At 40.2% G+C, this 24,892-nt stretch overlaps 1 long non-coding RNA gene across 1 annotated transcript; it reads left to right on the top strand.

Annotated features, from left to right (window-relative positions):
• Window positions 1-19,149: 19,149 nt before the first annotated feature.
• On the top strand, window positions 19,150-20,031 carry LOC138498582 (uncharacterized). The gene is made up of 2 exons (XR_011278763.1): window positions 19,150-19,242; window positions 19,639-20,031. It is a non-coding gene; the product is annotated as an uncharacterized lncRNA (long non-coding RNA).
• The last annotated feature ends 4,861 nt before the right edge of the window (window positions 20,032-24,892 follow it).

The following is a 24,892-nucleotide window of genomic DNA, read 5'->3' as shown; positions in this document are numbered from 1 at the left end:
TGTTCTTAGGGACAAGGAAATTAAATTCCTTCTGAGTGATAATTTCCCTTTCCAAAGCATCCTTGACCAAACTTTCTATTTCTTTCAATATCCTTTGCGAGGGGTCTCCCTGCAGTTTGACATAGACCTCTCGATTGTTCAATTGTCTCATGACCTCACAGTCATATTTGACAGCATCCCACACTACAACTCCACCTCCTTTATCAGCTTTCTTGATGACAATCGATCTATCTGATTGTAAATTCTTTAAACCTACCCAATCATCTTTGGTGAAATTAAAGCATTTGGTATCTCGTCTCTTTTTCTCTTTATTATCATAGAGAGCATTAAAGTCTCGAAGTACGGCCTTTTCAAATATGGCAGTTTCTTTAGAAATCATATTAAGGGAAGGAGTAAAGGTAGAAGGAGGTTTAAAAGGAGTATTGGCCGTCCTTTCAATCGATTCATGAGGGGAATCTTCAAAGAAATCTTTAAGTCTAATTTTGCGAAAGAAACTCCTCAACTCTGTTTCCACATCCATTTTACTAGGGTCCTTCATCGGAATGAAGGAAAACCCTTTTTCTAATATGGATATTTCTTTGGTGGTCAAAATTTTATCAGACAGATTGTATACAGCTGAAGGGGAACTTACCTTCTGTATGCTCGCCTTCTTGTTTCGAACATATTTCCTAAAGGCGGTGGGCCTGTTTGGGGTGGAGGAAAAGGGAGTTCTTGCGATGGATATGGTTGCAAGGGCCCTGGGGGAACAAACCCTTGTGGGTAGAAATAGGGGGGATATTGAAAAAACATGTTTTGTCTCCCTCTTCTGCCTCCTCTTTGAAACCCTCTGTTTCTTTGCCTTTGTTGATTTCCTCTCCTCCCTCTTTGGTAACCATCACCTTCATCTGAAGAAGTGTCTGAAAAAGTAACCTTTTTTTGAATCGGTGTTCCTAAGGTGTTATCTGGATCTCGCCAATTCGATGGGCCTTGGTAATCCTCATGTAAATACGGATATGCCGTCTCCTTAGAGAAATTTTTCACATCCTTGATCAATTTCTCCATTTTCTTAGAGGTGGTCATTTTAATGAAATCTATCACTTGATTCTCAATTAATTCCATCTTTTCTTTAATGTTTACAATGGTAGAGTCCGCCTTAAATGCCATTTCGGCTTTCTGGATCTCTTCCCCAACTGCCATGCTCTTTTTCAAGGCTGTATTTATAGTAAGCAACATCCAGTCCCTACTGCACTTGGTTCCTATCCCGGAAAACGCATTTTTATATTCAATATCGTCCACAAATAGACAAGGCTCGTTGCGAACGAGTAATCCTGTTGGAATAATATTCTTCTTTAAGTACTCTGTTAGAAGGTGACTGTGCATTTCTGTTCTAAATTTCTTTTTCTTCAATCGTTATATACTATCGCTAGTTATATTCAAATAATCTCCAGTCACATTATCCAACTGTAATTTGTCAAAAAATGAAGGGATCTTAATGGCCTCCGCTAACTGTTCTTCACTAAAAGACACTGAATCTGAAGCAGACATAGTGTGGACGGGGTGCCACAAGAGGCAAAAACACAGTCCAACAATAAGTGGACTAAACCTCTATAAGGTCACAAAGGACCCTATTCCCCACACAGCAAAGTGCTGCACCTAAACAACAAACCCAAGGTGGGAACCTCAACTTTCACTGATACCTAGAGGTAACACCAAGTAATATGAACAAAAATGGTACCAGGAGAACAAGAGAGACTGAAGAAGGTGGGCAGACAGATATGAAGCTCAAATCGGTATATTCATTTTATTAAGATTTGTCTAAAAAAACACATAGACGCATATTAATTTAATTCATTCTAAAAAGCATTGTACTAATCATACATTCATACATTCACTCTCTAATGCAATATTTAAATAATATATTGACATGCTAAGAAATTACAAAAGCTGATCATTTCATTAAACCACTTCTTTTCCATTGTGCTGTAAATCATTCCCAATGTTATTAATCACAGTTCATTCCCAATATAATATCGACTATTGGTGCCTAAGACTATTGGTGCCTAACAATATCAATCTTCTTTACAATAAAAGGCTTCCCAGTTGGTTAATAGTTTCGACTCGACAAGTTATGTGTGTCTTCATCAGGATTGGATGAACAATAGCAACGTTCTAAAAGTAAACAAACATACAATTAAAACATTGTTAAAAAACATACTGCTGTCAACCTTCTATCAGTAACTCTCTCTCACGATTTGGACCAATCATTAAACACTAGAACAAAAATTGTCTCTGAGTCCAAGTGGGTGTTCCCTTGCCCATGATCCCATCAATACTGCTCAATGCAGCCAGCTTAAATGAAACCGACCAAATCAGTCCATTTTCATATACCCATATACAGTCCCCCCAATTTCATTTAGGGCTCCAGGGTTCAGAAAGGAATATAAACTCTTCCCATATTCATAATTAATAGCACATATCCTTTTTAGTGCTAAGTGCCCTCTCCATAACACCTACCGCCCCCACTGTGATATGCTTCAGAATTCAAATACATGTTAGAAAACATACCTGCGAACCTCATTAGGTTCGCCTAATAGCTTGTGTCCCAGTAGCTTCTGGTGTAAGTCCAGTAAGGCTGGGTTTTCACAAAAAACAAGATCTGTGACAAGAACACAGGAAGCAATGAAACTTATTAGTGCCACACAATGGAAAATGCCTACACTAATCTCTTTGTAGGAAGATATAGATGACGAAAGTTCTATACCTAAACTGATCCGTTCCAAACACAGATCAGAAACTGGAGACTAGGTTACTTCTTGCTCCAGCCGAACGGGAAGAAAAATAACTCTTTTCAAGTTTTCAAAAAACCGTCTAGGAAACAAATTAAATCCTCTTAAAACTAGCGAAAAGCGGCTCAGGCACGTATACTATTGCGGGCAAATCCGCCATCTCCTTAATGCGAAAAGCCTCTCACCTTCGTTATAGTAACGCTATCCCAATGGAGTAGCACTAGTCTCCCTTCTGTCCCGCAGCACAGTTTGTACGCTAACGGGCGTATACGCTGATGCGTGAATCTGTAAATCAATAAATAAACAGATCCCGTCAGCAGCAGCCCCAATAAACCGTCCGGTAAACAAACGCTTACTTCAAACCCGCTTACCTTGTTTGCAGCAGTCGGAGCCCGCAGTCTAACGCCGTGTGTCTCTGAAAGCACATGGACAGAGCCACGTCCATCATGGTCCCTCTTTTATTTCCAAATTTTTGACATAAACACAAAGGAAGGACTAAAAAACGACATTGTGTCCTACATGACATAGACACAAAAGGAGGACTAAAAAACGACAGTGTGTCCTACATGACATAGACACAAAAGAAGGACTAAAAAACGACATAGTGTCCTACAAGGAAAATAAAGTAAAGCAGACCCCTAGATGAGTTGGGGTCCCAAGTTAAACTGTACCGATGTTTCAAAGCAATATCGTCTTTCATGGGGAATTAAGACTCACCATAACTGCAGTATAATAATAGTGGAAAAATAATAATGAAAAAAGGGGGGAATCAATTCCATTCTTCTCGTTGATTCAGACCTCTCTCTAGACTATTGGTATGGTATATCCACCATTGTTCTTTTTGCGCTAGGCGTGCAGCCGTATTGGCCGCATCAGTGCCCAACACTTTCTCAACTGCCCACCATTTCAAATCTTCTGGCCTATGCCTCTGTTCCAAAAAGTGCATTGTTAGCGGAGCATTCTGCTGGCCCGTTTTAATCTTAGATTTGTGCTCACTTATGCGTAATTTGACAGCTCTGGATGTCTTCCCAATGTAAGCCTTTTTACAAGGGCATATGATAACATATATTACGTTGGTACTGAGGCAGGTGGTATGGTGCCTCAGATCCCAGATTCTTTCATAAATCTCAATCGAGGCAATGGGCGAAGTACTGGCACAGCTCGAACAGTTGCCGCAGGGATAGTGTCCCTTAATGGGCAGCATACCCCAAGCGGCAGTGATGGTAGGTTGGCTATCTTGTGCCGTATTTCTGTCGCCTTTAGAAACCCAGTTCTTAATGTTTCTGCCTCTTTTAAATGCATAAATGGGTTTGGCCAATTTCAGCATATTGAGCTGAAGTAGATGCCAATGATTGGATATTATCTTCTTGATTTGATTATGTTGGGTGTTGAACGTGAGAGCACATACTAGTTGGTCTCCCCCCAGCTTCCTTTCTTTGATGTCCCTTTTTAAAAGGACATCTCTATGCTGGTACCTTGCACGTTTTTTCGACTGTGTAAGTAATCTTTTGGGATATCCTCTCTCTACCAGCCTTTCCTCGATAACAGAAGCTTGCTTGTTAAAATCTTCTATTTTAGTGCAATTTCTCCTAGCCCTCAGAAACTGACCATAAGGGATATTTGATTTCAAAGACTGGGCATGAAAACTTTCGTGGTGCAGTATAGTATTCCTATCGGAGTCCTTTCTGTAAAGGTCCACTGCAAGTACATTTATATCCACTTTGATAAGGAGGTCTAAAAATGCGATCTCCTTATTACTCGTTTGCATAGTAAACTTCAAATTAGGATTTAAGTTGTTAATCCAAAGGAAGAACGCATTATAGTCCCCCTTAGTACTATCCCAGATGATAAGTATGTCATCGATGTACCTCTTATACAATTTGAGAGCTGATCTAAACGGGTTCGCATCTATCAAAATGTTGGATTCCTCGAAATCCCACATGTAAAGGGTGGCATAATTGGGAGCAAATGATGCCCCCATAGCCGTCCCCTTAATCTGCATATAATATGCATTCTTAAATATAAAGAAGTTTCTAGTAAGAGCAATTTCCAATAATTCAACCAGGAACTCACTAGGGACAGAGATAATATCGGTCCTAGATTGTAAAAACCTATTCATAATCCCTAATGAGTCCCCCTGGGGGATGTTAGAGTATAGCGACTCCACGTCTAAGGTAATAAGCATATTGTGGTCGCTATCGAAAGGAAAAGCCTCCACAATTCTAATAACATCAGTAGAGTCAGATAGATAGGTGGGAGTGTTTTTCGCCAAAGGTTTCAAAAAGTGGTCCAGATATTGTCCAACGGGTTCAAGGATAGACCCACTGAGGGAAACAATAGGTCTCCCAGGTGGTGCAGCCATGCTCTTATGAATTTTGGGCAGCATATAGATCAAGGGAGTCCTGGTGTTCTTAGGGACAAGGAAATTAAATTCCTTCTGAGTGATAATTTCCCTTTCCAAAGCATCCTTGACCAAACTTTCTATTTCTTTCAATATCCTTTGCGAGGGGTCTCCCTGCAGTTTGACATAGACCTCTCGATTGTTCAATTGTCTCATGACCTCACAGTCATATTTGACAGCATCCCACACTACAACTCCACCTCCTTTATCAGCTTTCTTGATGACAATCGATCTATCTGATTGTAAATTCTTTAAACCTACCCAATCATCTTTGGTGAAATTAAAGCATTTGGTATCTCGTCTCTTTTTCTCTTTATTATCATAGAGAGCATTAAAGTCTCGAAGTACTGCCTTTTCAAATATGGCAGTTTCTTTAGAAATCATATTAAGGGAAGGAGTAAAGGTAGAAGGAGGTTTAAAAGGAGTATTGGCCGTCCTTTCAATCGATTCATGAGGGGAATCTTCAAAGAAATCTTTAAGTCTAATTTTGCGAAAGAAACTCCTCAACTCTGTTTCCACATCCATTTTACTAGGGTCCTTCATCGGAATGAAGGAAAACCCTTTTTCTAATATGGATATTTCTTTGGTGGTCAAAATTTTATCAGACAGATTGTATACAGCTGAAGGGGAACTTACCTTCTGTATGCTCGCCTTCTTGTTTCGAACATATTTCCTAAAGGCGGTGGGCCTGTTTGGGGTGGAGGAAAAGGGAGTTCTTGCGATGGATATGGTTGCAAGGGCCCTGGGGGAACAAACCCTTGTGGATAGAAATAGGGGGGATATTGAAAAAACATGTTTTGTCTCCCTCTTCTGCCTCCTCTTTGAAACCCTCTGTTTCTTTGCCTTTGTTGATTTCCTCTCCTCCCTCTTTGGTAACCATCACCTTCATCTGAAGAAGTGTCTGAAAAAGTAACCTTTTTTTGAATCGGTGTTCCTAAGGTGTTATCTGGATCTCGCCAATTCGATGGGCCTTGGTAATCCGCATGTAAATACGGATATGCCGTCTCCTTAGAGAAATTTTTCACATCCTTGATCAATTTCTCCATTTTCTTAGAGGTGGTCATTTTAATGAAATCTATCACTTGATTCTCAATTAATTCCATCTTTTCTTTAATGTTTACAATAGTAGAGTCCGCCTTAAATGCCATTTCGGCTTTCTGGATCTCTTCCCCAACTGCCATGCTCTTTTTCAAGGCTGTATTTATAGTAAGCAACATCCAGTCCCTACTGCACTTGGTTCCTATCCCGGAAAACGCATTTTTATATTCAATATCGTCCACAAATAGACAAGGCTCGTTGCGAACGAGTAATCCTGTTGGAATAATATTCTTCTTTAAGTACTCTGTTAGAAGGTGACTGTGCATTTCTGTTCTAAATTTCTTTTTCTTCAATCGTAATATACTATCGCTAGTTATATTCAAATAATCTCCAGTCACATTATCCAACTGTAATTTGTCAAAAAATGAAGGGATCTTAATGGCCTCCGCTAACTGTTCTTCACTAAAAGACACTGAATCTGAAGCAGACATAGTGTGGACGGGGTGCCACAAGAGGCAAAAACACAGTCCAACAATAAGTGGACTAAACCTCTATAAGGTCACAAAGGACCCTATTCCCCACACAGCAAAGTGCTGCACCTAAACAACAAACCCAAGGTGGGAACCTCAACTTTCACTGATACCTAGAGGTAACACCAAGTAATATGAACAAAAATGGTACCAGGAGAACAAGAGAGACTGGAGAAGGTGGGCAGACAGATATGAAGCTCAAATCGGTATATTCATTTTATTAAGATTTGTCTAAAAAAACACATAGACGCATATTAATTTAATTCATTCTAAAAAGCATTGTACTAATCATACATTCATACATTCACTCTCTAATGCAATATTTAAATAATATATTGACATGCTAAGAAATTACAAAAGCTGATCATTTCATTAAACCACTTCTTTTCCATTGTGCTGTAAATCATTCACAATGTTATTAATCACAGTTCATTCCCAATATAATATCGACTATTGGTGCCTAAGACTATTGGTGCCTAACAATATCAATCTTCTTTACAATAAAAGGCTTCCCAGTTGGTTAATAGTTTCGACTCGACAAGTTATGTGTGTCTTCATCAGGATTGGTTGAACAATAGCAACGTTCTAAAAGTAAACAAACATACAATTAAAACATTGTTAAAAAACATACTGCTGTCAACCTTCTATCAGTAACTCTCTCTCACGATTTGGACCAATCATTAAACACTAGAACAAAAATTGTCTCTGAGTCCAAGTGGGTGTTCCCTTGCCCATGATCCCATCAATACTGCTCAATGCAGCCAGCTTAAATGAAACCGACCAAATCAGTCCATTTTCATATACCCATATACAGTCCCCCCAATTTCATTTAGGGCTCCAGGGTTCAGAAAGGAATATAAACTCTTCCCATATTCATAATTAATAGCACATATCCTTTTTAGTGCTAAGTGCCCTCTCCATAACACCTACCGCCCCCACTGTGATATGCTTCAGAATTCAAATACATGTAAGAAAACATACCTGCGAACCTCATTAGGTTCGCCTAATAGCTTGTGTCCCAGTAGCTTCTGGTGTAAGTCCAGTAAGGCTGGGTTTTCACAAAAAACAAGATCTGTGACAAGAACACAGGAAGCAATGAAACTTATTAGTGCCACACAATGGAAAATGCCTATACTAATCTCTTTGTAGGAAGATATAGATGACGAAAGTTCTATACCTAAACTGATCCGTTCCAAACACAGATCAGAAACTGAAGACTAGGTTACTTCTTGCTCCAGCCGAACGGGAAGAAAAATAACTCTTCTCAAGTTTTCAAAAAAGCGTCTAGGAAACAAATTAAATCCTCTTAAAACTAGCGAAATGCGGCTCAGGCACGTATACTATTGCAAGCAAATCCGCCATCTCCTTAATGCGAAAAGCCTCTCACCTTCGTTATAGTAACGCTATCCCAATGGAGTAGCACTAGTCTCCCTTCTGTCCCGCAGCACAGTTGGTACGCTAACGGGCGTATACGCTGATGCGTGAATCTGTAAATCAATAAATAAACAGATCCCGTCAGAAGCAGCCCCAATAAACCGTCCGGTAAACAAACGCTTACTTCAAACCCGCTTACCTTGTTTGCAGCAGTCGGAGCCCGCAGTCTAACGCCGTGTGTCTCTGAAAGCACATGGACAGAGCCACGTCCATCATGGTCCCTCTTTTATTTCCAAATTTTTGACATAAACACAAAGGAAGGACTAAAAAACGACATTGTGTCCTACATGACATAGACACAAAAGGAGGACTAAAAACGACAGTGTGTCCTACATGACATAGACACAAAAGAAGGACTAAAAAACGACATAGTGTCCTACAAGGAAAATAAAGTAAAGCAGACCCCTAGATGAGTTGGGGTCCCAAGTTAAACTGTACCGATGTTTCAAAGCAATATCGTCTTTCATGGGGAATTAAGACTCACCATAACTGCAGTATAATAATAGTGGAAAAATAATAATGAAAAAAGGGGGGAATCAATTCCATTCTTCTCGTTGATTCAGACCCCTCTCTAGACTATTGGTATGGTATATCCACCATTGTTCTTTTTGCGCTAGGCGTGGAGCCGTATTGGCCGCATCAGTGCCCAACACTTTCTCAACTGCCCACCATTTCAAATCTTCTGGCCTATGCCTCTGTTCCAGGTATGTTTCAGGTAATGAGGTTCGCAGGTATGTTTTCTTACATGTATTTGAATTCTGAAGCATATCACAGTGGGGGCGGTAGGTGTTATGGAGAGGGCACTTAGCACTAAAAAGGATATGTGCTATTAATTATGAATATGGGAAGAGTTTATATTCCTTTCTGAACCCTGGAGCCCTAAATGAAATTGGGGGGACTGTATATGGGTATATGAAAATGGACTGATTTGGTCGGTTTCATTTAAGCTGGCTGCATTGAGCAGTATTGATGGGATCATGGGCAAGGGAACACCCACTTGGACTCAGAGACAATTTTTGTTCTAGTGTTTAATGATTGGTCCAAATCGTGAGAGAGAGTTACTGATAGAAGGTTGACAGCAGTATGTTTTTTAACAATGTTTTAATTGTATGTTTGTTTACTTTTAGAACGTTGCTATTGTTCATCCAATCCTGATGAAGACACACATAACTTGTCGAGTCGAAACTATTAACCAACTGGGAAGCCTTTTATTGTAAAGAAGATTGATATTGTTAGGCACCAATAGTCTTAGGCACCAATAGTCGATATTATATTGGGAATGAACTGTGATTAATAACATTGTGAATGATTTACAGCACAATGGAAAAGAAGTGGTTTAATGAAATGATCAGCTTTTGTAATTTCTTAGCATGTCAATATATTATTTAAATATTGCATTAGAGAGTGAATGTATGAATGTATGATTAGTACAATGCTTTTTAGAATGAATTAAATTAATATGTGTCTATGTGTTTTTTTAGACAAATCTTAATAAAATGAATATACCGATTTGAGCTTCATATCTGTCTGCCCACCTTCTTCAGTCTCTCTTGTTCTCCTGGTACCATTTTTGTTCATATTACTTGGTGTTACCTCTAGGTATCAGTGAAAGTTGAGGTTCCCACCTTGGGTTTGTTGTTTAGGTGCAGCACTTTGCTGTGTGGGGAATAGGGTCCTTTGTGACCTTATAGAGGTTTAGTCCACTTATTGTTGGACTGTGTTTTTGCCTCTTGTGGCACCCCGTCCACACTATGTCTGCTTCAGATTCAGTGTCTTTTAGTGAAGAACAGTTAGCGGAGGCCATTAAGATCCCTTCATTTTTTGACAAATTACAGTTGGATAATGTGACTGGAGATTATTTGAATATAACTAGCAATAGTATATTACGATTGAAGAAAAAGAAATTTAGAACAGAAATGCACAGTCACCTTCTAACAGAGTACTTAAAGAAGAATATTATTCCAACAGGATTACTCGTTCGCAACGAGCCTTGTCTATTTGTGGACGATATTGAATATAAAAATGCGTTTTCCGGGATAGGAACCAAGTGCAGTAGGGACTGGATGTTGCTTACTATAAATACAGCCTTGAAAAAGAGCATGGCAGTTGGGGAAGAGATCCAGAAAGCTGAAATGGCATTTAAGGCGGACTCTACTATTGTAAACATTAAAGAAAAGATGGAATTAATTGAGAATCAAGTGATAGATTTCATTAAAATGACCACCTCTAAGAAAATGGAGAAATTGATCAAGGATGTGAAAAATTTCTCTAAGGAGACGGCATATCCGTATTTACATGCGGATTACCAAGGCCCATCGAATTGGCGAGATCCAGATAACACCTTAGGAACACCGATTCAAAAAAAGGTTACTTTTTCAGACACTTCTTCAGATGAAGGTGATGGTTACCAAAGAGGGAGGAGAGGAAATCAACAAAGGCAAAGAAACAGAGGGTTTCAAAGAGGAGGCAGAAGAGGGAGACAAAACATGTTTTTTCAATATCCCCCCTATTTCTATCCACAAGGGTTTGTTCCCCCAGGGCCCTTGCAACCATATCCATCGCAAGAACTTCCTTTTCCTCCACCCCAAACAGGCCCACCGCCTTTAGGAAATATGTTCGAAACAAGAAGGCGAGCATACAGAAGGTAAGTTCCCCTTCAGCTGTATACAATCTGTCTGATAAAATTTTGACCACCAAAGAAATATCCATATTAGAAAAAGGGTTTTCCTTCATTCCGATGAAGGACCCTAGTAAAATGGATGTGGAAACAGAGTTGAGGAGTTTCTTTCGCAAAATTAGACTTAAAGATTTCTTTGAAGATTCCCCTCATGAATCGATTGAAAGGACGGCCAATACTCCTTTTAAACCTCCTTCTACCTTTACTCCTTCCCTTAATATGATTTCTAAAGAAACTGCCATATTTGAAAAGGCAGTACTTCGAGACTTTAATGCTCTCTATGATAATAAAGAGAAAAAGAGACGAGATACCAAATGCTTTAATTTCACCAAAGATGATTGGGTAGGTTTAAAGAATTTACAATCAGATAGATCGATTGTCATCAAGAAAGCTGATAAAGGAGGTGGAGTTGTAGTGTGGGATGCTGTCAAATATGACTGTGAGGTCATGAGACAATTGAACAATCGAGAGGTCTATGTCAAACTGCAGGGAGACCCCTCGCAAAGGATATTGAAAGAAATAGAAAGTTTGGTCAAGGATGCTTTGGAAAGGGAAATTATCACTCAGAAGGAATTTAATTTCCTTGTCCCTAAGAACACCAGGACTCCCTTGATCTATATGCTGCCCAAAATTCATAAGAGCATGGCTGCACCACCTGGGAGACCTATTGTTTCCCTCAGTGGGTCTATCCTTGAACCCGTTGGACAATATCTGGACCACTTTTTGAATCCTTTGGCGAAAAACACTCCCACCTATCTATCTGACTCTACTGATGTTATTAGAATTGTGGAGGCTTTTCCTTTCGAAAGCGACCACGATATGCTTATTACCTTAGACGTGGAGTCGCTATACTCTAACATCCCCCAGGGGGACTCATTAGGGATTATGAATAGGTTTTTACAATCTAGGACCGATATTATCTCTGTCCCTAGTGAGTTCCTGGTTGAATTATTGGAAATTGCTCTTACTAGAAACTTCTTTAGATTTAAGAATGCATATTATATGCAGATTAAGGGGACGGCTATGGGGGCATCATTTGCTCCCAATTATGCCACCCTTTACATGTGGGATTTCGAGGAATCCAACATTTTGATAGATGCGAACCCGTTTAGATCAGCTCTCAAATTGTATAAGAGGTACATCGATGACATACTTATCATCTGGGATAGTACTAAGGGGGACTATAATGCGTTCTTCCTTTGGATTAACAACTTAAATCCTAATTTGAAGTTTACTATGCAAACGAGTAATAAGGAGATCGCATTTTTAGACCTCCTTATCAAAGTGGATATAAATGTACTTGCAGTGGACCTTTACAGAAAGGACTCCGATAGGAATACTATACTGTACCACGAAAGTTTTCATGCCCAGTCTTTGAAATCAAATATCCCTTATGGTCAGTTTCTGAGGGCTAGGAGAAATTGCACTAAAATAGAAGATTTTAACAAGCAAGCTTCTGTTATCGAGGAAAGGCTGGTAGAGAGAGGATATCCCAAAAGATTACTTACACAGTCGAAAAAACGTGCAAGGTACCAGCATAGAGATGTCCTTTTAAAAAGGGACATCAAAGAAAGGAAGCTGGGGGGAGACCAACTAGTATGTGCTCTCACGTTCAACACCCAACATAATCAAATCAAGAAGATAATATCCAATCATTGGCATCTACTTCAGCTCAATATGCTGAAATTGGCCAAACCCATTTATGCATTTAAAAGAGGCAGAAACATTAAGAACTGGGTTTCTAAAGCCGACAGAAATACGGCACAAGATAGCCAACCTACCATCACTGCCGCTTGGGGTATGCTGCCCATTAAGGGACACTATCCCTGCGGCAACTGTTCGAGCTGTGCCAGTACTTCGGCCATTGCCTCGATTGAGATTTATGAAAGAATCTGGGATCTGAGGCACCATACCACCTGCCTCAGTACCAACGTAATATATGTTATCATATGCCCTTGTAAAAAGGCTTACATTGGGAAGACATCCAGAGCTGTCAAATTACGCATAAGTGAGCACAAATCTAAGATTAGAACGGGCCAGCAGAATGCTCCGCTAACAATGCACTTTTTGGAACAGAGGCATAGGCCAGAAGATTTGAAATGGTGGGCAGTTGAGAAAGTGTTGGGCACTGATGCGGCCAATACGGCTGCACGCCTAGCGCAAAAAGAACAATGGTGGATATACCATACCAATAGTCTAGAGAGGGGTCTGAATCAACGAGAAGAATGGAATTGATTCCCCCCTTTTTTCATTATTATTTTTCCACTATTATTATACTGCAGTTATGGTGAGTCTTAATTCCCCATGAAAGACGATATTGCTTTGAAACATCGGTACAGTTTAACTTGGGACCCCAACTCATCTAGGGGTCTGCTTTACTTTATTTTCCTTGTAGGACACTATGTCGTTTTTTAGTCCTTCTTTTGTGTCTATGTCATGTAGGACACACTGTCGTTTTTTAGTCCTCCTTTTGTGTCTATGTCATGTAGGACACAATGTCGTTTTTTAGTCCTTCCTTTGTGTTTATGTCAAAAATTTGGAAATAAAAGAGGGACCATGATGGACGTGGCTCTGTCCATGTGCTTTCAGAGACACACGGCGTTAGACTGCGGGCTCCGACTGCTGCAAACAAGGTAAGCGGGTTTGAAGTAAGCGTTTGTTTACCGGACGGTTTATTAGGGCTGCTGCTGACGGGATCTGTTTATTTATTGATTTACAGATTCACGCATCAGCGTATACGCCCGTTAGCGTACAAACTGTGCTGCGGGACAGAAGGGAGACTAGTGCTACTCCATTGGGATAGCGTTACTATAACAAAGGTGAGAGGCTTTTCGCATTAAGGAGATGGCGGATTTGCCCGCAATAGTATACGTGCCTGAGCCGCATTTCGCTAGTTTTAAGAGGATTTAATTTGTTTCCTAGACGGTTTTTTGAAAACTTGAGAAGAGTTATTTTTCTTCCCGTTCGGCTGGAGCAAGAAGTAACCTAGTCTCCAGTTTCTGATCTGTGTTTGGAACGGATCAGTTTAGGTATAGAACTTTCGTCATCTATATCTTCCCACAAAGAGATTAGTATAGGCATTTTTCATTGTGTGGCACTAATAAGTTTCATTGCTTCCTGTGTCCTTGTCACAGATCTTGTTTTTTGTGAAAACCCAGCCTTACTGGACTTACACCAGAAGCTACTGGGACACAAGCTATTAGGCGAACCTAATGAGGTTCGCAGGTATGTTTTCTTACATGTATTTGAATTCTGAAGCATATCACAGTGGGGGCGGTAGGTGTTATGGAGAGGGCACTTAGCACTAAAAAGGATATGTGCTATTAATTATGAATATGGGAAGAGTTTATATTCCTTTCTGAACCCTGGAGCCCTAAATGAAATTGGGGGGACTGTATATGGGTATATGAAAATGGACTGATTTGGTCGGTTTCATTTAAGCTGGCTGCATTGAGCAGTATTGATGGGATCATGGGCAAGGGAACACCCACTTGGACTCAGAGACAATTTTTGTTCTAGTGTTTAATGATTGGTCCAAATCGTGAGAGAGAGTTACTGATAGAAGGTTGACAGCAGTATGTTTTTTAACAATGTTTTAATTGTATGTTTGTTTACTTTTAGAACGTTGCTATTGTTCATCCAATCCTGATGAAGACACACATAACTTGTCCAGTCGAAACTATTAACCAACTGGGAAGCCTTTTATTGTAAAGAAGATTGATATTGTTAGGCACCAATAGTCTTAGGCACCAATAGTCGATATTATATTGGGAATGAACTGTGATTAATAACATTGTGAATGATTTACAGCACAATGGAAAAGAAGTGGTTTAATGAAATGATCAGCTTTTGTAATTTCTTAGCATGTCAATATATTATTTAAATATTGCATTAGAGAGTGAATGTATGAATGTATGATTAGTACAATGCTTTTTAGAATGAATTAAATTAATATGCGTCTATGTGTTTTTTTAGACAAATCTTAATAAAATGAATATACCGATTTGAGCTTCATATCTGTCTGCCCACCTTCTTCAGTCTCTCTTGTTCTCCTGGTACCATTTTTGTTCATATTACTTGGTGTTACCTCTAGGTATCAGTGAAAGTTGAGGTTCCCACCTTGGGTTTGTTGTTTAGGTGCAGCACTTTGCTGTGTGGGGAATAGGGTCCTTTGTGACCTTACAGAGGTTTAGTCCACTTATTGTTGGACTGTGTTTTTGCCTCTTGTGGCACCCCGTCCACACTATGTCTGCTTCAGATTCAGTGTCTTTTAGTGAAGAACAGTTAGCGGAGGCCATTAAGATCCCTTCATTTTTTGACAAATTACAGTTGGATAATGTGACTGGAGATTATTTGAATATAACTAGCGATAGTATATTACGATTGAAGAAAAAGAAATTTAGAACAGAAATGCACAGTCACCTTCTAACAGAGTACTTAAAGAAGAATATTATTCCAACAGGATTACTCGTTCGCAACGAGCCTTGTCTATTTGTGGACGATATTGAATATAAAAATGCGTTTTCCGGGATAGGAACCAAGTGCAGTAGGGACTGGATGTTGCTTACTATAAATACAGCCTTGAAAAAGAGCATGGCAGTTGGGGAAGAGATCCAGAAAGCCGAAATGGCATTTAAGGCGGACTCTACTATTGTAAACATTAAAGAAAAGATGGAATTAATTGAGAATCAAGTGATAGATTTCATTAAAATGACCACCTCTAAGAAAATGGAGAAATTGATCAAGGATGTGAAAAATTTCTCTAAGGAGACGGCATATCCGTATTTACATGCGGATTACCAAGGCCCATCGAATTGGCGAGATCCAGATAACACCTTAGGAACACCGATTCAAAAAAAGGTTACTTTTTCAGACACTTCTTCAGATGAAGGTGATGGTTACCAAAGAGGGAGGAGAGGAAATCAACAAAGGCAAAGAAACAGAGGGTTTCAAAGAGGAGGCAGAAGAGGGAGACAAAACATGTTTTTTCAATATCCCCCCTATTTCTATCCACAAGGGTTCGTTCCCCCAGGGCCCTTGCAACCATATCCATCGCAAGAACTCCCTTTTCCTCCACCCCAAACAGGCCCACCGCCTTTAGGAAATATGTTCGAAACAAGAAGGCGAGCATACAGAAGGTAAGTTCCCCTTCAGCTGTATACAATCTGTCTGATAAAATTTTGACCACCAAAGAAATATCCATATTAGAAAAAGGGTTTTCCTTCATTCCGATGAAGGACCCCAGTAAAATGGATGTGGAAACAGAGTTGAGGAGTTTCTTTCGCAAAATTAGACTTAAAGATTTCTTTGAAGATTCCCCTCATGAATCGATTGAAAGGACGGCCAATACTCCTTTTAAACCTCCTTCTACCTTTACTCCTTCCCTTAATATGATTTCTAAAGAAACTGCCATATTTGAAAAGGCAGTACTTCGAGACTTTAATGCTCTCTATGATAATAAAGAGAAAAAGAGACGAGATACCAAATGCTTTAATTTCACCAAAGATGATTGGGTAGGTTTAAAGAATTTACAATCAGATAGATCGATTGTCATCAAGAAAGCTGATAAAGGAGGTGGAGTTGTAGTGTGGGATGCTGTCAAATATGACTGTGAGGTCATGAGACAATTGAACAATCGAGAGGTCTATGTCAAACTGCAGGGAGACCCCTCGCAAAGGATATTGAAAGAAATAGAAAGTTTGGTCAAGGATGCTTTGGTAAGGGAAATTATCACTCAGAAGGAATTTAATTTCCTTGTCCCTAAGAACACCAGGACTCCCTTGATCTATATGCTGCCCAAAATTCATAAGAGCATGGCTGCACCACCTGGGAGACCTATTGTTTCCCTCAGTGGGTCTATCCTTGAACCCGTTGGACAATATCTGGACCACTTTTTGAAACCTTTGGCGAAAAACACTCCCACCTATCTATCTGACTCTACTGATGTTATTAGAATTGTGGAGGCTTTTCCTTTTGATAGCGACCACGATATGCTTATTACCTTAGACGTGGAGTCGGTATACTCTAACATCCCCCAGGGGGACTCATTAGGGATTATGAATAGGTTTTTACAATCTAGGACCGATATTATCTCTGTCCCTAGTGAGTTCCTGGTTGAATTATTGGAAATTGCTCTTACTAGAAACTTCTTTAGATTTAAGAATGCATATTATATGCAGATTAAGGGGACGGCTATGGGGGCATCATTTGCTCCCAATTATGCCACCCTTTACATGTGGGATTTCGAGGAATCCAACATTTTGATAGATGCGAACCCGTTTAGATCAGCTCTCAAATTGTATAAGAGGTACATCGATGACATACTTATCATCTGGGATAGTACTAAGGGGGACTATAATGCGTTCTTCCTTTGGATTAACAACTTAAATCCTAATTTGAAGTTTACTATGCAAACGAGTAATAAGGAGATCGCATTTTTAGACCTCCTTATCAAAGTGGATATAAATGTACTTGCAGTGGACCTTTACAGAAAGGACTCCGATAGGAATACTATACTGCACCACGAAAGTTTTCATGCCCAGTCTTTGAAATCAAATATCCCTTATGGTCAGTTTCTGAGGGCTAGGAGAAATTGCACTAAAATAGAAGATTTTAACAAGCAAGCTTCTGTTATCGAGGAAAGGCTGGTAGAGAGAGGATATCCCAAAAGATTACTTACACAGTCGAAAAAACGTGCAAGGTACCAGCATAGAGATGTCCTTTTAAAAAGGGACATCAAAGAAAGGAAGCTGGGGGGGAGACCAACTAGTATGTGCTCTCACGTTCAACACCCAACATAATCAAATCAAGAAGATAATATCCAATCATTGGCATCTACTTCAGCTCAATATGCTGAAATTAGCCAAACCCATTTATGCATTTAAAAGAGGCAGAAACATTAAGAACTGGGTTTCTAAAGCCGACAGACATACGGCACAAGATAGCCAACCTACCATCACTGCCGCTTGGGGTATGCTGCCCATTAAGGGACACTATCCCTGTGGCAACTGTTCGAGCTGTGCCAGTACTTCGGCCATTGCCTCGATTGAGATTTATGAAAGAATCTGGGATCTGAGGCACCATACCACCTGCCTCAGTACCAACGTAATATATGTTATCATATGCCCTTGTAAAAAGGCTTACATTGGGAAGACATCCAGAGCTGTCAAATTACGCATAAGTGAGCACAAATCTAAGATTAGAACGGGCCAGCAGAATGCTCCGCTAACAATGCACTTTTTGGAACAGAGGCATAGGCCAGAAGATTTGAAATGGTGGGCAGTTGAGAAAGTGTTGGGCACTGATGCGGCCAATACGGCTGCACGCCTAGCGCAAAAAGAACAATGGTGGATATACCATAGCAATAGTCTAGAGAGGGGTCTGATTCAACGAGAAGAATGGAATTGATTCCCCCCTTTTTTCATTATTATTTTTCCACTATTATTATACTGCAGTTATGGTGAGTCTTAATTCCCCATGAAAGACGATATTGCTTTGAAACATCGGTACCGTTTAACTTGGGACCCCAACTCATCTAGGGGTCTGCTTTACTTTATTTTCCTTGTAGGACACTATGTCGTTTTTTAGTCCTTCTTTTGTGTCTATGTCATGTAGGACACACTGTCGTTTTTTAGTCCTCCTTTTGTGTCTATGTCATGTAGGACACAATGTCGTTTTTTAGTCCTTCCTTTGTGTTTATGTCAAAAATTTGGAAATAAAAGAGGGACCATGATGGACATGGCTCTGTCCATGTGCTTTCAGAGACACACGGCGTTAGACTGCGGGCTCCGACTGCTGCAAACAAGGTAAGCGGGTTTGAAGTAAGCGTTTGTTTACCGGACGGTTTATTGGGGCTGCTGCTGACGGGATCTGTTTATTTATTGATTTACAGATTCACGCATCAGCGTATACGCCCGTTAGCGTACAAACTGTGCTGCGGGACAGAAGGGAGACTAGTGCTACTCCATTGGGATAGCGTTACTATAACGAAGGTGAGAGGCTTTTCGCATTAAGGAGATGGCGGATTTGCCCGCAATAGTATACGTGCCTGAGCCGCATTTCGCTAGTTTTAAGAGGATTTAATTTGTTTCCTAGACGGTTTTTTGAAAACTTGAGAAGAGTTATTTTTCTTCCCGTGCGGCTGGAGCAAGAAGTAACCTAGTCTCCAGTTTCTGATCTGTGTTTGGAACGGATCAGTTTAGGTATAGAACTTTCGTCATCTATATCTTCCTGCAAAGAGATTAGTATAGGCATTTTCCATTGTGTGGCACTAATAAGTTTCATTGCTTCCTGTGTTCTTGTCACAGATCTTGTTTTTTGTGAAAACCCAGCCTTACTGGACTTACACCAGAAGCTACTGGGACACAAGCTATTAGGCGAACCTAATGAGGTTCGCAGGTATGTTTTCTTACATGTATTTGAATTCTGAAGCATATCACAGTGGGGGCGGTAGGTGTTATGGAGAGGGCACTTAGCACTAAAAAGGATATGTGCTATTAATTATGAATATGGGAAGAGTTTATATTCCTTTCTGAACCCTGGAGCCCTAAATGAAATTGGGGGGACTGTATATGGGTATATGAAAATGGACTGATTTGGTCGGTTTCATTTAAGCTGGCTGCATTGAGCAGTATTGATGGGATCATGGGCAAGGGAACACCCACTTGGACTCAGAGACAATTTTTGTTCTAGTGTTTAATGATTGGTCCAAATCGTGAGAGAGAGTTACTGATAGAAGGTTGACAGCAGTATGTTTTTTAACAATGTTTTAATTGTATGTTTGTTTACTTTTAGAACGTTGCTATTGTTCATCCAATCCTGATGAAGACACACATAACTTGTCGAGTCGAAACTATTAACCAACTGGGAAGCCTTTTATTGTAAAGAAGATTGATATTGTTAGGCACCAATAGTCTTAGGCACCAATAGTCGATATTATATTGGGAATGAACTGTGATTAATAACATTGTGAATGATTTACAGCACAATGGAAAAGAAGTGGTTTAATGAAATGATCAGCTTTTGTAATTTCTTAGCATGTCAATATATTATTTAAATATTGCATTAGAGAGTGAATGTATGAATGTATGATTAGTACAATGCTTTTTAGAATGAATTAAATTAATATGCGTCTATGTGTTTTTTTAGACAAATCTTAATAAAATGAATATACCGATTTGAGCTTCATATCTGTCTGCCCACCTTCTTCAGTCTCTCTTGTTCTCCTGGTACCATTTTTGTTCTAATAGGAAAAAAAGCAAAAACGAGATTGTGCACAAAGGGCATGGTGAAAGAAAGACGATATTGGGTGTGAGAGCAACAGACTCACGAAGGGAGAGTCGGAAGAGAAGATGAATGGGGGAATTATAGATAGATCTTATAGGATCCAAGTGATGTGCAGGAAGACCAAGTAAACGTGATGAACAGTAGAACAACTGAGAGAAGATGAGAGAGGAAACCAGATTGTGTGTGCTGTAGAAGGAAAGAAAAAGATGAGCATGTCTGACTATGATAAGTACTCCTTCTAAAGTTGGAACATCTGAAATGTCCCACTCTAAGCAGCCATTACAGGCTTTTAGCTCCATGTTTTGACAAAATGTAGCAGCATTACATGCATTTGGATGGCATTTGGATGTCCCAATGTTCAAAGTTTGTTTCCAAACACAAAACAAAAACACAGAAATATTGTTAACAGTTCCATCAGAAAATATCACTATTCATTTGTTACTTGCGGGACTCCCTTCCCCATGCAAAACAAAGTCCTTCTGACTTTCTACTTCGGTATTTCAAATGATCCCTTCTTACACTTAGTACCCCTCTGGTCATGGCACAGTTTGCAGACTGCACGGTCCACCCATTACAGGTTGCACAACCAGGTGCCTAGTTTTTCGTAAGTCATAGTTTGGACTTTAAGGTGGAGTCTCTTTGGCCCTGCTGGATTAACCTCCTGCATGGGGGTCTCCCTAATGCTTTTCAACTTCTCAAAAACTCTTATTTCATTCACAGTCTATTAGGGTGGGGTCTATTTGGCACTGGTGGATCAACCACCTGCCTGAGGGCCACACCAATGCTTCTTAACTTCCCAACACTCTTATTTCATTCACAGCTTATAAGGGTGGTGTCTCTTCAGACCACCTGGATCAACCACCGGCATGGGTGCCACCCCGATGCTTCTCAACACTCTTATTTCATTCACAGCTTATTAGAGTCTGGTCTCTTTGGTTTACTCACAATATCTCAAAAGGAGAGAATCCGGTGGATGCCTGAAGTGCCTTTCTTACTGCAAATAGGGCCCAGGGATTCATGTGATCCCAGTCTTTCCCATCCTTCCTTACCAATTTTCTTAATACAATATAAAGAGTTTTGTTAAATCGTTCTACCAATCCGTCCATTTTGGGGTGGTAAACTGAGGTTGTTGAGATGGAAATATGGAGCAATTCCTTGACTTCGCCCATAAGATTGCTTGTGAAATTGGATCCTTGATCCGTTAGGATTTCCTTGGGGAAACCAACCCAGAATAAATCAGGTAATAGCTATTTAGAAATGTGTTGTGTTGTGTTGTTCTGCATGGGGAATGCCACTGGGTATTGTGTAGCGCAATCAAAGATTACGAGGACATATTTGTTGCCCAGCCTGGAGGTTTCCAACGGTCCAATGATATGCATCCCATTTGGGAGAAAGGGGCTTCTATTATTGGTAAAGTGTTCAGAGGGCAGGTAAAGGAATATGTGTACTGATTTTCTAACATATTTCACATGTCTGAATGAAGTTCTTTATATCAGCATGGATACCTGGCCAGTAAAACTTCCCACTGATGTGTGCTTGGGTCTTACACTGTACTAGGTGTCTCCTGTCAAATTCATATGTGCAATCTCTAGTATGATTTTTCAATGTGTTTTGTGGATTATCAACTGAATTTTACTTAGGCCTTCTCTCGAGGTTTCCTTTCTATACAGTAATCCTTGCTTTAGGAAGAAAAAGGGAGTTCCCTTCTATAATCCTTTCCCTTCAGGAATCACCTGCAAGTAATCCTCTGCAAGTGCTGGTTCATTGAGCTGGGCAAAGGCTAGATCAGGAAGGATGGTAGGCTCTTCTTTCCTCTTTGCCTCAGTAGTAGATGGTTCATCAGCTTCCCCAAAGCCTAAGGCACCTCTCTCAGTTTCTTCTGGTTCACTCTCTATAAATCAGGGATATGCAGTAATTTCAAGAATTCACTCTGCAATGTCATGGTTCTGTAGGAGAACCTTTATGTCTCGTCAGAAGTCAGGATCCATGACAACTAGGACCTACAGACCGAACTTCCAAGCCAGGCCAGATTTTGTGGCCAATCTTATAGAACACCCCTCAAAGGGTATTATCACTAATTCTGTGGGAATCATTCCTCTTTTCCCTGGACAGATAGTAGCTGCTCTGCTGCTACAGATATCAAAGCCTATGGATTCTTTCATGGCGATAGAGGGATCTGAGGCTCTATGGCTAAACTTCTGGGATTCTATGGTCCCCCAATTTGTCTCAATTGAGTCACATCCCACTCCTGACACCACATGTAAGGAAGGCATGGTATCAAACAGTAAGACAAGTGATCACAGTTCAAGGGTGTTTATTGAACTTCAATTGGGTTTGAAAAATGCGTTTCTAATCCTAAATCTAAAGATGGGAGCAAGATACCACCATCAAATAATAATAAAACAGTCCTAGTAGAGTCTTGTCAAAATAAAAGGGCCTATACTAATAAACCTATTGCCAATCCTTACTTCTAAATACAAATAGTGTGGGAAACAATGTTATGCAAAGGAAAAGTATTCAAGAAATGATATGTCAGGATTTTTGATCTGTTGGCTTCCCTTCCCCACGTTTTCATCAAGGGACAAGGTGGCATACTCGAGCTTAGCACATGCTCTGGCTTCTCTAGCATGAGGATGCAGTTCAAAACCTCAGCATCAGGGCCTTCAGTACCAAAGTCTCTTTGCCATTCTTTTACTTATACTTTACTTTAGTTTAGACCATTTATAATGCTCACCATGGACCCAGAGGCTTACGGCGCACAAGAAAACATAAGGAACATATCAGCAACAACACAAACATGCACACATACGAATGAGTCTTATAACTCAGATCAGACTGATAAAAGAGAGGGGCAACAGCATAGTGGAGACAGTATATGAATAAAAGAGTTTTCAGCCTTTTTCAAAAAAATGGTGTGGAGCTCAATTCTCTTCGTTCTGGTGGAAAGGCATTCCATGCCCTTGGTGCAGCTGAAGCAAATGCACAGTTAATGGCCTTACTAGATTTACAAGCCGGTATCCTAAGCTAGTTAGTGTTATTGGATTTAAGAGTCCTTACACTGGATTTCTCAGTCAACACCTCACTCAGATAAAGTGGCATTGATCCTATAAGACCTTTATGGGTAATCAAAAGGAGGTGATAATGAATCCTTGCCTCAAGCCAGTGCAGGTTAAGCCTGGCGCCTGAGACATGTTCCCTATGTTTAATTCCTGTGACAACTCTTACTGCACTGTTTTGAATATCTTGAAGATGATTACATTCTGATTCAGAGACACCCACTAGAAGACTGCTACAATAGTCAATTTTCAACCCAACTTTGGCTCTTGCTATCATATCAGTGTTGGCTTCATAAATATATTGCCTAGGTTGGGCTAATAGTTTTATGTAATAGGCCAAGGATGAAACCAAGTTACTTACTTGAGCTTGCATGTTCAGATTCTGATCTAAAACTATCCCTAACATTTTTACTTTTTTCTTTGTCGCAATATCACACCCTGTTACTGAAAAGCAGTTATAATCTAGGCCAGGTTTTCTTATTTTATTTTTAGTTCCTATCACCATTAGCTCTGTTTTTTTCTTTGTTGAGCGCCAAAACATTACAAATCATCCATATTTGTATCAGATTATATATTTTGTTGAGGAGTCTTTCATCCTCACTGTGTATTCCGGATAGCGGGATGATACATTATGTGTCATCCACGTAATTTGTGAAGGCAATGTTGTTTTTTTCCAATAGGTTGAAAAAGGGATCAGTGAACACATTGTATAAAGAAGGTGCCAGACAAGCCGCCTGCAGGACTCCATAAGCAAGGAGCGCAGGTGGGGTCTCTGTATCCCTGCTGCTAATTCTGCACCATCTGTTGCTCAAAAACGAGGTGATCTAGAGGGCAGCATTATCTGAAAAATAAGCCACCTCTTTCAGCCTAGTAACGAACAGTGTGTGATCAACAAGATCAAAAGCAGCAGAAAGATCCAACGACATAGGAATAGCAGCTTGACCATTGTCTATGAAATGCAACCATCTTGATGTCAAGTCGAGAAGCACCATTTTGGTTCCATGCCCCTGCCTAAAACCAGACTGCCACCTATTTAAAATCATGTGTTCATTCAAATGTGCTTAAATTTGAAAGTATGCCACACGATCTAAAAGGAAGGGAGTATTAGTAATAGGCCTGCAGTTAGTTGCCGTATTCGGACAGAGGTCAGGCTTATTTAGCAACAGTTTAACAAAGGTAGCGGGCGCCCCTCTCTCGCAAGAACAGACATGATAACCTGTTCAGTGGTTATTAACCACTTGAGAGTTCGCAGCCACTGCTTTTACTCACTGTGCCTTTCACAGATGGGAAATATCCATTTGCATATCAGTCTTTGTCCTGCCCAGGGGCAGTCCAGCACCGAAATACAATGGCAATTCCAATCTGAACGAGAGTACCACCAGCAACCCCATACACGTGTTTCACCCTTGTTGGGGATCATCAGTGAGGTGAAGCTGATGCCTCTCTAAGCACAGTGAGAGGGAGACCACGTCTGGTTGCCCCCAGGAGACCTAGGGTTACCAATCCCAGGTTCCTTAACAAATAGTTTAACAAAGGTAGCGGGCGCCCCTCTCTCGCAAGAACAGACATGATAACCTGTTCAGTGGTTATTAACCACTTGAGAGTTCGCAGCCACTGCTTTTACTCACTGTGCCTTTCACAGATGGGAAATATCCATTTGCATATCAGTATTTGTCCTGCACAGGGGCAGTCCAGCACCGAAATAC

The sequence above is a fragment of the Ambystoma mexicanum genome, chromosome 5q, assembly GCF_040938575.1.
Source record: "Ambystoma mexicanum isolate Mex_15411 chromosome 5q, UKY_AmexF1_1, whole genome shotgun sequence".
Classification (NCBI taxonomy): Eukaryota; Metazoa; Chordata; class Amphibia; order Caudata; family Ambystomatidae; genus Ambystoma; species Ambystoma mexicanum.
Note: the sequence above shows the minus strand (reverse complement) of the source record. Positions and strands in the feature narration are given on the sequence as shown.